The sequence below is a fragment of the Onychomys torridus genome, chromosome 7 (genome assembly GCF_903995425.1).
Source record: "Onychomys torridus chromosome 7, mOncTor1.1, whole genome shotgun sequence".
Lineage (NCBI taxonomy): Eukaryota > Metazoa > Chordata > Mammalia > Rodentia > Cricetidae > Onychomys > Onychomys torridus.
This window is the reverse complement of record NC_050449.1, coordinates 11,218,321-11,236,417: the sequence shown is the minus strand read 5'-3', so window position 1 is coordinate 11,236,417 and position 18,097 is coordinate 11,218,321. Positions and strand designations below refer to the sequence as shown.

Sequence of the window (18,097 nt, the reverse complement as noted above, 5' to 3'; positions counted from 1 at the left end):
TCACATATCTGTCTGTGCAGAGTAGGAAAACATTGCTACTTCAAGTTGTCCCATCTGACTGGTGTCAGCTTACTCCTGTTACCACAGCTGGAGCCAAAAGCATGGACCACCCCGGCCCACTTCCTGCGTCATTTCCGACACAGAAGTTCTCTTCCTCCGGCTCTGCCCTCCCGATACTGCTTTGCATGTCCCCTTCTCTTCTCTATCCCCACAGCCTTGAATTCAGGCCTGATCTTTGTTCCCGAAGGTTGCAGAACAGTTGTGGAACCTGTGTTTCTCTCTACTCTCTCGAAGCCCTCGGTATGAAAACATGCCAACCTCATCTAAAGCCACCGCCCACACGGGCGGGTAAGGTGTGCTGCTATACCTGCCCACCCCTCACTCCCCCGACCAACCAAAACATACAGCATCTTCAAAATCACTGTAGCAGCAGATGTGGAGATGTGAACATCTTCAGTAGAGGGGCACAGATGACTCATCTAAACCTTAGGCCTGCTTAAAAGTGTAGTCATTGGAAACTTTTTCAGCACAAAAACATTTCTGGCATAAATATGCATTACTCGATATGCAGGGTTAAAAACAAACCTGTCAGACTAATAACAAGAAAGCCAAGTGAGCAGTAACTGATCATTAAGCCATCTAGATTCCCAGCAGCTAGAAACTGTTACAAATTCAGGATTTTGCTGACATGGCACCATTAGAGTGCTGCTTCCAAGACATGAGGAAACTGGAAGCCAGGACATCCAGGTGCCGCAGGGCCCTGGTGAGCAGTGTTGAGTGCAGAAGCTCTCCCTTACTCCAGCAAGGCACTCACTGGGCCACTGCATTCCAGTGGCACCACATCTTCACAGTTAAGTCACTAAACTGGAGTCAGGCATCACAAAGGGGAGTCCAGAGACTCACACCCACAAGAACGGATGAAAAGAGCTGGAGGCGGCTCAACAGGTAACGGTGCTTTTCACCAAGCCTTACAACCTGCCTTTGACCCCTAAGAACCACCCAGTGGAGGAGAACTGACCCCCTCAAGCTGTGATCTGAGCTGCACACATGCCATAGTACACCTCCACCCCAAACACATACACACAATAAAATAAATACTTTACAAAAAGAGAATGGATTAAACGACACGGGATGGGAATAAGTTCTCTGCCTTTGGGGGCAGGGTGGGGGATTTTAGGAAGGCAGTCATATTCCAAAGAGGAATCTGACCCAGAATTCCCTAGCACAAATTCTATAACAATGTTCCTCTAGCTACAGAATTAAATGAGCCAAACTCCTTGTTTAACCCTGTCTTTAAGTAAGGTCCTCCATGATCTAGCTCATACCCACATGCTGGAGCTCATGCCCCACCCCAACATGTCCCCAACTACCTACTTTGCTATCAGGACAGTCCTATGGACCCCCTACTGTCTGAAGTGGTTGGCAATTCCCCTCAAGATCCACCATAAAGGTCACACTACTTTCTACTCTAAAGTGAGGAAGGGGCCATCTCTGACATACACTCAACCATAGCCTGTGGCACTGTACATCTCCTGTAAGGCAGCTCACAGTCAGTTTTTTGCTAGGATTCATCAGTCATAGTTCAAATTTAAGATCACAAAGCAGCTGTGTCTCTTAGAGGCCACACTGCACCAAACTCCAGCTGTAATTTCACTATTCCTGTTCCTTACCTTGACCAGGAAGCCTGTGAGGATGAGGTGTCAGAGCAAGAGATGTGCTGGTGTACGTAAACACCCATCAGAGAAAGTTCAAGGTCAGATAACAACAGCAAAGCTGCAGGAAAGTGTGTTGAACAGGAGGGTTGTACTGCCAGCTCAAATGATCTTCCTCCCCTACAGGACACTGGGCTTCTCTGCCACAAGACTAGATGTATTCTTGAGTTTCTTAGTTACAATGCTGCTCAACATTCCTATGCCAAGAATATTTAGGAGAGAGGACCACTCAGGAGGGAAGGAGGTGTTAAAATGTCTTTTCATTATGTATCGGCTATGAACTTATCAAGGTTCCAGATAAAATAATGATTCACCTCTGAGTTCCAGGAATTGAAATTCTGGGGCTCCTGGAAACAAATCACCCCCTGTTCCATGTCTCATAACACAACAGCCATCCTACTTACACCTTTGACAGCCTGGCAGATATTTTATTGCATCTGGAAAATCAGAGTCATTGCAATCTTCAGCCCACACAGTCCTCTCAAGTCTACAGGCTCCATCCAAGTTCAGTACTGTTAAAGATACTTCTCAGAACAGAGACAGAGGGGTGCCAGGAAGCCAGCTGACAGGCCGTGGCAGGCAGCTAGGAAACAGAAAGCTGGTTTAGATATGGGAGGTGTAGATGAGGCTGAGACTTACCTTGAGAGAAGCACTGAGACCTTTAGGATTTGAAGGAGAAAAGGTGACCATGACCAGATGACTCTCTGAGTCTTGGCTTGAAAAGCAAAGCAAGTCAACTACTATACATCTGGATGAGATGGAGGGGAGAACAGAGGTCTGCAAAGAGCTAAAACATGGCCACATTGAGTTCAAGGTGCCCAAGCCATACCCACGTTTGCTAACTGTTGAACAAGAAGCAGAAAAAGCTATGGAGCACAGAGGAGTCATGGGAAATGATGGGCACCTGGAGGCAGTCTCATTGCCGACCCCTTCCTGTCATCCTATCCTCTCACAGTGACTGAGCCACCATGCCAGCTCAAGATGGAGTGCAACCAGTGAGCCTGAGCTCACCTAGGAGGAGCGCAGGCTGCCTCTGTTCCAGCCCCAGCATCACAGGTACCTGGGCTTGAGAGGTAAGAAAACAGAAACCCTTAGCTATCTGACAACAAGAGGAATGGACAGAGAGAATTTGGTTTATATGGAATGTTTTTCAGCCATAAAGGACAAAATTATGTCATTTGCAAGAAAATGATTGCCGCCAAAGATAATCATATTAAGCAAATTAAGTCAGTCTTAGAAAGACAAATTTCAGTTTTCTCTCATTTGTGCTTCCTAGATTATTTCATGGAGATATTTAAAGTGATATATATATCTGTATGACATGAAGTAAAACTGTCCATGGGAAGAAAGGGACTAATGGGTAGAAGGGGACAGTACAGAGACATGGGGGGTGGGGTAGGGTGGTTATATACTCAAAGTACAATACTTGCATGAAAATGCCTCTATGTAACAGTACAATATATGATGGAAACACACAATAAAACCTTTTTAAAATCTGCTTTATGCTACAACTGGAAGTGTACAGCCTGATACATTCACTATTCAGATACAGCATCATGGGAGGGAGGTCTGCTGATTTCTCAACTCAAGTACTCCTAGGGTATTGGTCATGGGCCCTGCAACTTACACCTTGCCAGCATGGTCCTGTTTAGAGGGCTCCTGTTCAGTCCCATGGGCAACTGGTATCACATACAGAGGAAAGCCTTCCAACAAAAGAAACCGGAAAGGTCAGCCTATTTCAGGAAACAATGGTTCATTGAAACTGCATCCTGCTCTCAAGCGAATCTGCCTCCTTCTGGACCACAACCTGGCCTCGCAATGTGGCATCTGCTTTCCAACTTCCTCATCAAAGGACAAACCAAATGTCAGTTGACAGTCTGCTTTCTAATTAAAAGTTGATTCTTTTCTTTTTTAGAAATTGCATTCAACTAAACAATTCCACATGGCAATTCAGTGTGCGGTGCCACCCTGACTGACAGAACCATTTGCAATTATTTTAAAAAGCAAAAAGAAAACACTGTCAAATGCAGCAGCAGGATCAAGTTGATTGGACACTGACTTCCAGTTGACTTATGAAGTATGACTTTGCAGCATTCATACAGAACATCTATACTCCCAGCATTTAAATAAGCCCTAAGTGGGAGAGGGCACTTTCAAGGCTGATTGGAAGGTATCAGGAGGAGAACATGGGCTGTGGAGGAAAGCTCAGGCTGGTGATGAAGGATAACAGGGTTAACAGAAGAGCAACATTCCCTGAAAGGAACCTGAGGCTGGGAAGGGTGGGGCTCCAGGTTTCTTGACACAAGCAGCCTGCCATGGTTTCCAGAGAGAAGACTAAGATGCTACAAGGGAGGGAGAAAACAGACTACATCCACAATGACTCATGCCCTCAGAGCAAGCTTTGAACTTGTGAGCTTGTTTGCGGACTTGGAATGAAAGGCTACCATATGCCTGTCTGTCCCCCAAGACCGCCGGGAGAAGGAAACTGCATGCTGTGTGTAGAATTACCTGAAGTGGGAAGGCACTCCAGCCCCAAGAGACTGCTGTGGTCACCACAGAAGGGCTGGTACTGTCTGCCCGAGGACAGCAAAGACAGGATAAGCCAAAGCCTTCTCTGAATAACTGCAGGTACAGAAACAGTTTGAGAAACGGCACCTACTGGCTGGTTTAAATTAAAACATTTTGGTAGGGAGACAGTTACTGCGACAGTCCACTAAGCCCGCCTAGAGGCTCCCATGGACAAGGGTGAGGCCTGCCAGGAACAACCACAGTGACATTAAAACCTCACCCCAGGCTGCCCCCTGTGCAACCCCAATTCAAAACCAGCCTCTGGGCAGACATTTGAGGAAGGACTTTGATGAGCAAGAAGAGGCCAGGCAGCAAGGAGGCACGTTTGCCATCTCCCCAAGGATGAGTAGTTTTTACCTTTTCTTCAAACTCAGGAGCTGCTGCTTCAGTGATGACAGTCAGCTGACTTCCAGTCAGGGTGACTTAGTGATTCCTGTTGAGAAATCAGAAGTGAAAGAGTAAGGAGGTGTGTGGAGGTAGGCCACCCATCCTGACTGCCACCCATGCTGAGAAGGCAGACGCATGCTCGCTTCTCCAGCTGCCAGGTGAAAGACGGACAGTCCACTGTCCTTCAGACACAGCCCAGGTAGGAGCACCTCGGCTAGCACTCCCAGCAGACAGCTGCACTTGTTCCCTGCATTCCCGAGTCCTCTGCAAGGCAAACTGGTGTGAGAGCATTCCTGTTTCCTGCAACCAACACTGTAAAATGAGAGGCCCAGGGCTGGGTCCAGGAAAGGGAGTAGAGGTAGACAGTAAAGAAACAGCAAGGAAAAGAAAAAAGGAGGAAACAGCATGGGACTGACACCACTGTCCCAAAAGTATTCAAAGAAAAAGCTATCTGGGGACCCAGAGCGCAGAGCCAGAAAATAATTCCTGAAATCCAGAGACATGAGACGTCAGACATGAGGCCCAGACTGCAGGGAAGAGGGGCAACGTCAGGGCAGGACCTGTAAAACACCAACGTAAGAGTTTCACTGAAAACAGAGTTGGGAGCATCTGAGAAGAGTCCAGAGCAAAGAGTAACTGAGCAATGGAGCAATCACCCAAATGCCCATCACCAAAGAGACCCAATAACTCAGGGCCAAGCCTTGGCTTTAATGCACCACCCTTTCTACCAGACCAGTGTCCTGCCTTAAGTAATACAATGTGGTTTGCACCAGTTTTGTGGTGTGGCTATGGCTGGTTGTTTCTGGTCTAGCCTGGCTTACGGATATGGCTCCAACTGTCTGGCAGCTCAGCCAGGCTGGAGGGTCTAAAGTGAATTCGCTAACCTGATGGTGATCGACACTGCTTTATGTATTTTTCATTTTATTGAATGTAAATACACATTCACACAAGCATGCATATACATACACATATGCATACTTGTACATACATGCATGCACACTTACACACATAATAAGCACATCCCAGACTTAGGACCAACTTCTATCACTTGCCGTATTTCCTCATTAGTTCTAGCCCTGGTGAATCAGGAGTCTCACACTCTTCACGAACCCAAACTTTTAGCCCCTGTGTTGTGGAGCACTGACTGGTAAAGCTCTGAGAATAAGACAGTGAAGGCAGGATTAGGAGGCAGGACTGGAAAAGAGAAGGCAGCTGGTTCTTCTGAAGGCCACGTGTCAGGTTCAGACACGGGACTTTACTGGAGGAGTGTCAGAGCTGAGGTGACCTCACTGTTAAGACCCACAGTTGACACGGGCTCCCAAAGAGAAGACATGGCTAGCAGTGTGAAGTCAGAGGCAGTGGACTGGAAATCTGCAAACGAGGAGCCCTGAATGGTCCCCAGCCTCGACAGGATCCACCGGCTACTGATGCTGGCGTACTGGCTACCACACGCCCTGGCTTCTGGGCCTGGGGGATAGCTCAGTGGCCCAAGGACTTGGGATACTTCAGCGTTTATGAGCGAAAGCTGGTGGAAACTAAGACAGGGACAGGAGCTGGTCTGCAAGAGCAAGACTTGAGGCAGCTCTGCCACCTGCCCATCCTTGCCTACCCAGTCCAAGCAGCAAAGTCAGCCCTACCACTGCTCCTGGCCAGGCCTCAGTTTCCCCATCCACAAAACACAGAAGAGGATAAGGCTCATGGAACAAAAAAGGCTCGAAATAGTGCCACCTGCCACCAACTTCCTGTGCTAGTTAATGGTGACAAGGAGCATAGAAAGCCAAGGTGGTTAGAAGCTTTCTGGCCACTAGGCTGTCCCTTGATCAGAGGGACCACTCTGTTGTGTAAAATGCAGATTAGCACATGAGCTTCAAAACCAACTGCCACCAAGCAAGGAGTTTAACATAGCAGAGATTTCTTCTCGGAGCTGAGGCCGGAAGTCTGAAACCGAGCAGGCAGCACCCCCACGGGGCTCTTCCTTCCTGCACAGCTCTCAAGGGCGCCAGCATTCCATGGCTTGAGACGGGATCATCCCCATCTCTTGGCCCCATCTTCTCTCTGCTTTCTCCTGAGCTTCTTGTAAGAGTCCATGAGTAGGCCTCCTGACTAAGCCATGATCCTCACGTCTGCAGACTCTTTCCCATTTCAGCCCTCAGCTGGCTTGGTTACTAATAACTCCTCTCTGACAAGTTATTGCATCTACTGCACATTCAAATCAGTTCACAACTGGGGAGAATAAGCCCCGACGCCATTTCCTGATAGCCGAGCAGCACTGCAGTAAATGCATCTCTGCCCTGGTCCCTAGAACCATGCTCAGAGCCCTGCTCCTCCTGCATGACCCAGAAGCCTGGCCATAGCAGTGCCTGCAAGAAAGGAGAGGAGGTAGGCAGGTGGCACCCTTGCAGCTGGTTCTTGGCTTACACAGCCACCTTCTCACCCATCCGTCTGGGCCCCGTATGGTTTTAGCAGCAACACTAAATCAACTGGTTTTCTGTTTGAGTACCACTAGGCAGAGTTTTAAATGTCCAAGTTTGAAAACAGGAACAAACTATGCACAGAGACCTGGAACCACTGTGCCATCAACACGCACTCTCCACAGACACTCACCCTTGCTGGCCTCAGGAACTCCTTGGAAGCTTTCAGTCTTTGAAGCGAACAGACAAGGCCTTTGAGACACAGCAGAAGAGGACGTCATTTCAAAACAGAAGGCTACTGGTCCCTTTGCAAACTCACACCCCAGCCTTAACTGCACACAACTTGAGAAGACCCGAGAGTGTCTACACTTTAGCTCTAAAGTGATAGTGTTCCACAGGCCCTCTCATATCTCAGCTGTCGGCAGGAACACGGCAGGTATGAGTCTTCTGGAAGGCTGCTCACCACACTCTGAGAAGCTAAAAAATCACATACACCCTTTGAAGCCACAATTCCATTTCCCCAAATCTATGGTAGGGAACTGATCTGAGACAGGACAAAACTAGACAGTCAAGGGTATCCATGGCAGCCTTATGTGTGAGGCAAAAAACAAAAAGACTTCTTGCCAACAAAAAGAAAATATTAGATAAATAAATGTGGTAGGTCATAAATAAAATTCTATTAAGCCATTAAAATAAAAAATCATGCAGAATTTTTAATAACAACTGCATTTCTTAAGTGAGCTAGGCATTCCCCTAAGCATGTAAAGTATTGTATATGTTCTCTCTCTTTCTCTCTCAACACACACACACACACAGAGACACACACATACACACTATCAAGGGTTATACCAACTCAGGAATACAGGTGTTTTATTTCAACTTTATAATCAAAAAATGAGTGGTTGACAATCAAGATACTTGCTCAAGGTTGTCTGGCTTGTAAGAAGGGGCTCTGGGATTCGAACCCACACAGTCCAGCCTCAGAGCCCCTCTTAAGCACCACAGACTGAACAAGAGCCCTAGAGATGGCAGGCCCATCCTGACAGCTGTGAATGTAACCTTACACAAACAAGCACTCTGAAGATATCAGCAACCTTGAGTTCAAGCCAAGATGGACTCATGGCCAGTAGAGGCCACAATGAGCATAAACCCAGTCTGGGTAATTTAGTGATGGCTATCTCAAAATTGAAAAACAAGTTTTTTGAAATTTTCTGTTTGTTTGAAAAAGCACAGCCTGGGGACATAGCTCAGAAACAGTGCTTGCCTAGCATGCTTGAAGCCCTGGGTGTGGATTCAAATCCTAGCACTACATTTAATTTGCAATAATAATCTGAAGAAGGGCTGAATGCCACAGCTAACAGAAGCAAGGGAGCAAGGATAAACCCCGTGTAGCTGGTTGAGGAATCAGCCCGCCTGCACCTTGACTTGGGACTCTGTCTCTAGCAACTCAAGGGAATAAACACACACGGTTTAAAGGCCCTCCATACACAGGAAGTCATTAGAACAGTGACAGGAAACCCATGCAAACACCGAGACTGTGCTGCAACCAATGCAAGAGGGAACACTCATGCGGGAAGCAATAAAAACAGAAATCAAAATTTATACACAATGCTCTTAATTATGCATACAAAATACAGGCAAATACAACAAATGTTTTTAGTGATTATCCCTGAATAGAAACATGTTCAGCATTATGCTTTTTAATATTTTTTCCAATTTCTATAATTAGCGTGAATTATTTTCACAAAGAAAAGAAAGGTTTTTTAATTAGCGATTCATGATCTTTCTGCAAATCTAACTCAAACACAAAGACTAAAAACCAGGAGGTCCAAAATTTCCTGATAATCATCTTAATTCAAACTCAGGCCACCACCTGAAAAAAATCAGCAATCGAGGCCCACCACACTGTAAGAGAATCCCCCAGCCCTCAGTTTCTCAAAACCTAATTTTTCAGACTCTGGTGGGAGCAAAACATGACCAAAGAAGTTTCAGGCTCTGGAAACCAAAGAGAAGAGGGCGGATTGTTTTCCTCCATCTATCTAGACTTGTGATGCCGGGGAGAGCCAGGTCAGCCTGAAGTCTGTGACCACATGCCAAGAACAAGGAAACCTTAAACAGCAGCCTGGTCTCCTCACCACGGCCCGACTCCACAGCTGCTCTGTCACAAGGCTCTTGCCATCAACTGTGCTGGTACAACAGCCCAGGCAGCTTTACTGTGTCTACACCTGCACTTTGATCAGTCAGTCTCGAAGTATACAGTATTGTTTTCCCCAGTGTGTGGGCAGTCTGGACCAAAATAGACAGCAAGGTGTGTCTTTCTGATCTGCATGTTCTCACAAGAAGGTGGAAACCGAGAGTAGCTGGTTCCCTCTAAACTGAGTCAGACCAGTTTCCCAGAACACACTGAGCACGTTACCTGATTTCAAACTATGGGGACAGAGCAGGGAAATGAGACACTGATGAGGGCAAGGGGATGGGGGAGCATCCTATAGTCCAGGTGTTCCTAAGTACATTTATGAATTGTTTGATTGGCTAGGGTACATCACCTATAATATCACATGCCAAGAAGACAAATTCAACATACTGCCCTAGAAGCTGATTCAGCCTGGCATACAATTGACATCATTATCTGGATCACAAGGATGCCAGCAGCAGTATCCAGAGAAAGACCTATGGGCAAGGCAGAACTCTAAAAACAGGGTAGTTGAGAATAAATAATTTGATATGGTATACCTCCTTACAACGCATTCCCCCACCACCTATGATTCCAGTGACTAGCCAAGGTGTGTTGGGGTCTCCCATTCAGCCCTCCACTTCACAGTATACCAGTACCTAGTGGTGTGTATACATACGAGGTCAGGCAAGAACAAACCCAGGCAGTCAATTTTATCATCTGCTAAAATGGAAAGGCTGGGCTGGAGAGACTGTTCTTCCAGGACTGGAGTTCAGTTCCCAGCACCTATATCAGGAGTTCACAACTAACTTCAGATCCAGGATATCTAATGTCCTCTTCTGGTCTACATGCTTATAAATAAAATATATTTTTGTTCCCAAACCCTTCTGTGCTTAACACCTGCTGTTTTCCCTCTCTCTCTCTCTCTCTCTCTCTCTCTCTCTCTCTCTCTCACTCACACACACACACACACACACACACACACACACACACACAGTGCTAAGAAAACCCTGGAATACCATCCTAAGCTTTTCATCTGTTCAAAAGCCATCTATTCAGGCCTTACCACAAAGATAGAGGAGGAGGAAAAAGGCATCCGCTTTCTCACACAGCTCAGGCCCATTTGCCTGGGGATGATGCCTCTCACAGTGGGCTGGATCCTCCCACATCTATCTTAACCAAGACAATCCCCCACAGACATGCCCACATGGCAATCAAGACAGGATAATTCCTCAGCTGAGGTTCCCTCTCTTCAGGTGTATCAAGTTGTGGCAACCAAGATGAACCAGAACAAATGACCACCAAGTGGTCCTGAGACCGGACAAATGAGAAGCCTTGAGACCACATCAGATTCCAGTCAAGTAAACAATGCCACTCTTCTTACTAAATGTCCTGTGCTGGAAACAGTTATTTTCATTAGGAATGTGGAGTCGGGCTGGAGTGACATCTTGGTGGATAAAACACTTGCCACACAGCACAAGAACAGGAATTCCCATCCCAAAAGCCCACAGAAAGCTTGGCAGCCACGGTGGCCACTGTGATATCAGCCCTAAAGAAGGCAAGACTCCAGGGCAAGGTAGCTAGATTAACTGGAACTGGGGAGCACCAGGCTCAGTAAGAGATTCTGCCTAAGTAAAAAGAGTGGAGAGTGATAGACAAAAATACCCAGCATTGGCTTCAAGCCTCCACATCCCCCGCCTCTCTCTCACACACACATACACAGACGTACATACACACAAGTGTGCAAACATGCATACACATCATGCAAACACTGCACACACAAAGAATTTCTAGATACTATGAAATCTGCTTATTATTATATTTAACAATATTTTTAAGTCATTTCAGATTCTAATATATAAAAATTTCTAGACATGGTCTGTCTACACAAAAGGTATTCAGATGGCTTAGTTAGGGAAGGGCCTTGAAAACATACAGACTCAGCTTGGATCCCTAGAACTCAAGTACAAAGCTGGGTACAGTGGCCATACGAGCAGCATAGATAAGCAGATCCCTGGAAGTGTGTGGGCCAGCCAGCCTGGCCTACAGACTGTCTTAAATAGAAGGCTAATGGGTACCTGAAAAGCAAAAGCCAAGGTCACCCTCAGACTTGTGCATACAGACACTGAATACACAGCCTCTGCCGTATATATTCACATTCATTCTCTCTCTCTCTCTCTCTCTCTCTCTCTTTCTCTCTCTCTCTCTCCTCACCCTCTCCCTCTCAATACACAAATATACAAACACACACACATTCACACATACATTTACATTCTCACACACACATGCACACCTTGTTCAGGAAGATCTCACTGATTTTAAGACTTAGAAGAGTCCTGGAACCAAACACTAGTCTGGTATTGTGGGGGTCAGGGAATGGAGGAATGGAGGTTAACACTGTGGTGGGCACTCAGCTCTTCCAAAAGGCCAGAGAGAGGAGTGCTAACCACCACAACTGCCACTGGCAGACTTGCCTCCGAGCCAACTAAAACTAAAGCACTCTGTTCCACGGACATATGATCTAAGTCAAACTGCAGGGCACCAAAGACAGCCTAAAAAAATGAAATGCAAATTTCTATAAAAGAACAGAAATGGGGAGATATCGACATTTAATGATGGAAGAAAGAAGGCCAGGCCTTACAAAGCAGACTTGTATCCAAATAAAATCCTGAACCATGAAGGAAATCATGGCAACAAAGTGCAAGGCTTTAAATCTCTTAAGATGCCAAAATCAAGATGCAGTCCCCGCATGTCTGGGAATAAAATGGCAGGAGCCAACCAAGAGCAGTCAACTGCACAGGAAAAACAGCAGAGATGCTCACAGCCGCAACCCCGACTCGCAAGAGGATCAGCAGTGGGGCACCGAGAGCTAGAGGCTAGCCTGAGCTACAGAGTGAGTGAGGCTGTTTCAAAAAACTGGACAGATGATAGGTGGGTGTAGCAGTATGTACACACACAGACAGACAGGTAGAACCTAGCCAGAGGAGAAGACAAACAGGAAGAAAAGGCAGTGAGGAGAGGACACTGGCCTCTGCTTGAGTATGAGCTACAGCCAATCTCCGCACACTGCACCCCACTGCAGGAGAGGGGAGACGAGGAACAGAGGGAACATTTTCAGAGTGAAGAAGAGCGAGCCTTGCAGAGTCAGGGCCAGCTCACCTCCTGAGCAAGTCCATCCCCTGGGAAACATCTGCTTACTCCAACCCAGAGCAAACGCAGCAAACGCGCTCTCCAGCAGCTTACACAGAGCTATCTGCTAAGTCACAAGAGCTATTGGTGAGAACAATGGCAAACTGTTGAAGATCACCGGGCCTTAGTTTCCTCTTCTGCACAATGAGGGGTCCATCATCTTTTCCAGGGCGGTGGGCAGAGATGCCAAAGCATGGTAGCACTGTGAGCCCGAGTCTGGTGCAGAGCAGGACTTCCACAAGCAAGTCTGAGATTATCAGTGCAGCTCCTACTTCAGAGCCAACACAGAATCTAGGGCTTTCGGGTCAACACTTATTGGAGGCCAGAGGGCTCCTGGAGGCCGGCTGAAAAGGTTTCAAAATTCACTAAAGTCTTAGGTGTGGAGAAGGGGTTTGAATGGGATTGGCCAGGATCACACATGCCGAGCTGACGAGAGCTGTCCTTGACCAAAGCCTGGGTCTATGTGGCCTCTCTGGTGCCTGGCAGCCTGCATCACAGAGGCACTCTCCCCAGCAAGAGACCCAAGACAGGAAAGGTTGAAGAAACAGCTGGCTTCCAGGACAACAGAATGGCTAATGCCAGGCACCATTCACAGTTTGTTCCCTCCTCTGGGTCAGGATCACCTAGAGGTGAGCTGCCAACTATTAGCACCCCTGGCTTATGAGCATGAGGCTGCTCCACTGCTCACGTGCTCTTTTTTTAGATATGCGTGTGCGTATGTGTGTACTAGAGGCCAGTGGTGAACCTTGGGTGTCTTCCTCAGTCTCTACCTTGTTTTTGATCTCTTATTTTCCATCCAGAGTTCACCACAGAGATTTCCCGTTTTTAATGTGGGTACCAGAACTCAAACTCAAGCCTTCGTGATTGTATGGCAACACATTACCAACTGAGCCTTCTCCCCAGACCTGAACTACTCCATCTAAGGTCTAGGACTTTCCCCAGACCCTGTCAGAATGGAAAGCCTGCCCAATGGATGTGGGTCAACAACTCAACATCCAGTTAGGGTGGATATTGGGAGTCAGTAAATAGACAGATAAAACTCAAAAGATTTTGACCAAGTCTATGTAATAAAGATAGCCAATTAAATGCATTCTGGAAACGTCAGGCGAGAAGACTGAAGACTATTTTGACAGACTCTTCTCTCTTTTTTACTTCCCCCAGGTAATGGAGCAGCCAGTATCTCCTTAGCATGCCAGGTGCTGTCCTCGGTGCCCTTGGACAGACACTGAGTGAACAAGAAACTTTCTTTACAGCTGTTTTAAGCACAGTCAACTTGTAATGGTAGCAGGTCATAAAGAGGAAGGCACTGCTCAATCCGCATTTCTAGAAAGTGTGGCTGTACCGGGCTCTGCCACACAGAACCATTCCAACTTTTATTCTGTGGCAACACACAAGTAGGATACTTTACACTCAGAAACATGTACCTGCTCACAAACAACTCGGCCTGACAGAAATGCTGGCATTACCTGTGAACCTGGGCCAGCTTCTCAAGTTCCTGAGACTGTCCCACCGACTGTAAAACAGAACAATAATGATACTACCCTCCAGGCTGTTGTTGGGGACAGATAAGTGAGGGACACAAAGCCCTTGTCGATGTCAGCTGTGGTTTATGAAACCACTGTTACATATGAGTCTCACCAACTAAATCAGTCTCACCACATGCAGAACCTCCAACATTTTCCATTCCACCTTTTCCTTCCTGCATCTTTGAAAAGCCGATTTCAGAATCTAGTGGCAAGGGTAATGACCTAACCTGAGAGATGCTGGCTTGGAGCCAGGGGATGAGTGAGGGCAGCAGAGTCCACAGGACTTGGTGAGTACCCGGTCACTAGTGAGGGACAGGAAAGGACAAAGACCCTCTGAAGTGTTGCAGTGGTGGTGGTATCCTTAGGTTGGGGATCTCAGAAGGAGCGGTTTCAGCCTGTGGGATCAGAGGAAAATGATACTTTCTCCCCCACATCACTATCACCCTGCACAGAATGGCACCCAGCAGCAAGAGGCTAATTTTTACAAGACTAATTGATTATGTCCTGAATACCACATTTCTAGACTCCTGAGGCCACCATTCTTCCAGCAGTGGTTACATCTGTTAATCACTGCCACGGCGAAGGATTGTGTCACCTCCTGCCATCCTCAGTCATTCCCACCGCACAGGTGACACTTGGAACAATGCCGGCGAGACAGGCACGCCAGCACTCACACTGGAACTATTTAACGCCAAAGCCAAATCTGCATGCAATTATTCTGAAATCTTCGGACCATTATCCTTGTCACAGAGACATGGAGAACACCCTGCCTGACTTGGAGACAGCACTCTCTGCTCCCCAGGACATAATTAACTCAGAGAAAAACCTTCTTTAGGCTCAGAAAAGACCACGATTTATCAAGAGCTATTCATTTGTTTCCTACAGCTACACAGGTCAGGTCAAACAACTCTGGGATTACAACTTGAAAGATTAACTGCTCACAGCACATTTTGTTTAGAAAATTAATGATATTCAGGACAGTGGACTCATTAACGCCAGGCACTTAATAAAACAATCATGGAAGTTGAATTGCCGCCCCCATCTCCTGCTATAGAGTCACTATGAAAAAGGCAAGCCCAGGGAGTCACCAAAGGTCACAGTGCCTACAGCTCTTGTGTGAGTCACAGAAGAAAAAAGTTGTGCTCATCTGGGGCAAAGGAAAGGATGTAGCTGAGGGAGATGAATTAGCAAAATCTGTACACTCCCTGATGAACATTGCTCCCCACTGATCTTCTCTACACCAGCTCTAACCCGCAGAACTAGCCTGTCAAGCACCGATGGTGACAGCCCTAACTGTGCAGCTGGGGTGTTGGGAGAAAACAGGATGAGAACAGACAGGCTGAGAGGACACATCTACAGACAAACAACAGCCCAAAACTAGACAGCCCACTCTACCAGTGTGGGCAGAACCGGAAGAAAGTAAAACTACTTCTTTACCCATGAAAGAAGCCTCAGCCCTCCCACCTTAACCACCCTCTCCTCCACCAAGGACCAAGGGACTTCCTCAGGCCTTACTAAGCTGCAGGGTCCACCAGGGCCAGACAGTAAGGGTAGGAGTGGGGGATATGAAAATGGGTGAATGTGTAGTGTGTGTGTGTGTGTGTGTGTGTGTGTAAGAGAGAAAAAGAAAGGTGTGTAGTTGGGTGAGTGTTTATCTTGTTGGGTGTGTGTGTGTAAGAGAGAGAAAGGTGTGTGTGTGTGTGTGTGTGTGTGTGTGTGTGTGTGTGTGTGTGTGTAAGTGCTGAAAGCCCCTTGGGAAGAGAGACAAAGGCACTCACCCTCTTCTTTTCCTTTCGTGGGTTTCCCCTTCCTCTTTTAACTATATAAACAAGCTGCCCTTGGTCTCTGGATCTCCTGCCTCAGTCTCCCAAATGCCAGGAAACCAGATATGTGCCTCCATGCCCTGCTCCCTGCTCCCTGCTCCCTTAACTGCTGGGTGTCTGGCTTTTCTGTTTGACTTAATCACTTCTGGAGAATTCGGTGTACCAGGTACTGTCTTACAGGTATCCCTCTCACACATGCCACATGACTATGATGACTTCTAGAAGTCCAGAAAGCAGGGCAGTTTTTACCCTTTTCCCCAGTCTAACCGTGGTAGATGGCTAATGTCCATGCTGGGTCTCTAGCGTTTGCGTCTCTCCAGGTAGAGCCTGCTCTCTCCTCATAACCGGACATAAAGACAGACATCTGTCAAGCACTTGCAGCCTGCCCAGCGCTTCCCATCCACTCTGTCTCCTGACAATCCTAATGGGACACACTAATTTTAGGCATTCTTTAAACATGCCGAGAGGGCAAAGACCACTTACAAGACTAATTGGCACACAGCACAGAGTGACAAACCAGGATTGCAGCCTTGCCAACCAACTCCACACTTCCTTCTGTACCCTCACTGAGGAGCCTCACCCACGAGCAATCCTTGTGCGGGGTCACTGTAGAATCTCACCTTCACAGAGACAGGTTTAGCTGCCTATCTGATTTTTTTCAAGGATGAGGCAAGGACACTGTTCTGCTAGTGGGAATGTAACCCAGTACAGCCATTAAGGGAATAAGTATGGGGGTGTCTTAGTTACTGTCCTATTGCAGTGAAGAGACACCATGACCAAGGCAACTTATATGAGGAAGCATTTAATGGGGGCTTACAATTTCAGAGGGTTAGTCCATTGTCATCATGTGGGAGCATGGCAGCAGACGGGCATGGTGCTGGAGCGGCAGCTGAGAACTTACATCCTGATCCACCAGCAGAAGAGAGAATGAGACTGGGCCTGGTGTGGGCTTTTGAAACCGCAAAGACCACACTCAGTGACACACCTCCTCCAAGAAGGCCACAGTCAGTCCAACAATGCCACACCTTCTAATCCTTCCCCAAGAGTTCCACAAACACAGGGCCAAGTATTCAAACAAACGAAGAAATTAAAACATTAAAAACAGAACTATTACATGGCTCAACAATACCACCCCTGGGCATAAAGCAAAAGAGTTCATCTGGGTTTTTAAGCAGCAAAATGTCACCTAAGCCATAGTTTCACCAGGAACCACAAAGCTGGCTCTGGGACGTTCCAACCAAGGAAGACTAGCTGGGGACAGGCTACAGACAAGGGCAGCATCTGTGGTTGGGTTGTAGTCATTCTCTGCCCACATTTGCCTATGGAATGGCATGAACCCAAGACCTCTTAGCAGTCTTTAAAGCCTGTCTTGGAGGCATCTCTTCAGAGGTCAGGCCTGAAGCAGCAGCAGCAGCAGCAGCTTAAGAGAGACTGGGTCAAAAGGAGGCCACAGGAAAGACACACAATGGCGGGAACCCTGTGGAGCACACTAACACACCCTTGTTCTACACCTCTCGGCAGCTTTCACAAGCTTTGGGGTCACCAGTGACGACAAGGGTGACGGCAGGCAGGTGGGGACACAAGTGTGGTCCCAGGAGAGCACGCCATGTGCCTCTAAATTAACAACAGCACAGTGGAGACACTTCAAAAAACAAGACTGACACTTCTGATAGAAGCAAGAAACTAACATGGCCGGGACAGCTGGCCAATCAGGTAAGAGGCAGGGGAGCTGGCAGCATTCACCACGCAGGTGTTCCGTGAGGCACAAAGTGGGATGAAAACAACTCAATTAACTCATTGTGCATTCCCATCCAACAGAGCTGAGGGATAAGCCGGAAACATCAATGGCGGGCCAGGGACTCACTCTGCAAACATTGGGGTTGACAAAGGAGCATGTGTAAAATATAAAATTACACAAGACTGACTCTGGCAACCTCTTCCCAACTGGAGGCCCTGAAAGCCACTCCTTTCTAATCAGGGGCTCTTCCAGGGAAGCTGAGGGGTGGGGGGATACGGAAGCATAAAGAGAAAGGGAGGTGAGGTGTAAAAGCAAAGAGCAAGGCAATGGGGTCACCCTCATCTGTAACCTCCCCTAGGTGTGAGACTCAGCCAAGCTGAGACTTGACACAGATGCAGCAGGCAAGCCAAGACTCAGAACATGCTAGCAAAGAGCAGATGCAAGAGGTGTTGCCACACAGCCGGAAAAAGGGAAAGACACTGTGAATTTAAAGTGAGGTAAGAAAAAACAAGGATGATTGGGGCCAACATGTGTCAGAGCAGCTGTAAGTCCTTATTGGAGAGGGGACCC

At 47.3% G+C, this 18,097-nt stretch overlaps 1 protein-coding gene across 6 annotated transcripts in view; it reads right to left on the bottom strand.

Annotated features, from left to right (window-relative positions):
• The window catches only part of Smco4 (single-pass membrane protein with coiled-coil domains 4), a 52,918-nt gene that overhangs the window by 12,188 nt on the left and 22,633 nt on the right, over nucleotides 1-18,097 (bottom strand). For 3 of the 6 annotated variants that reach the window (XM_036191722.1, XM_036191723.1, XM_036191724.1), the window contains exon 2: nucleotides 4,638-4,713. The gene's annotated coding sequence lies outside the window, so the exon portion shown is untranslated. Of the gene's footprint in view, nucleotides 1-2,116; nucleotides 2,354-4,220; nucleotides 4,335-4,637; nucleotides 4,714-18,097 lie in introns of those variants that run through there. The other 3 variants (XM_036191726.1, XM_036191725.1, XM_036191727.1) reach the window with 3 other exon arrangements.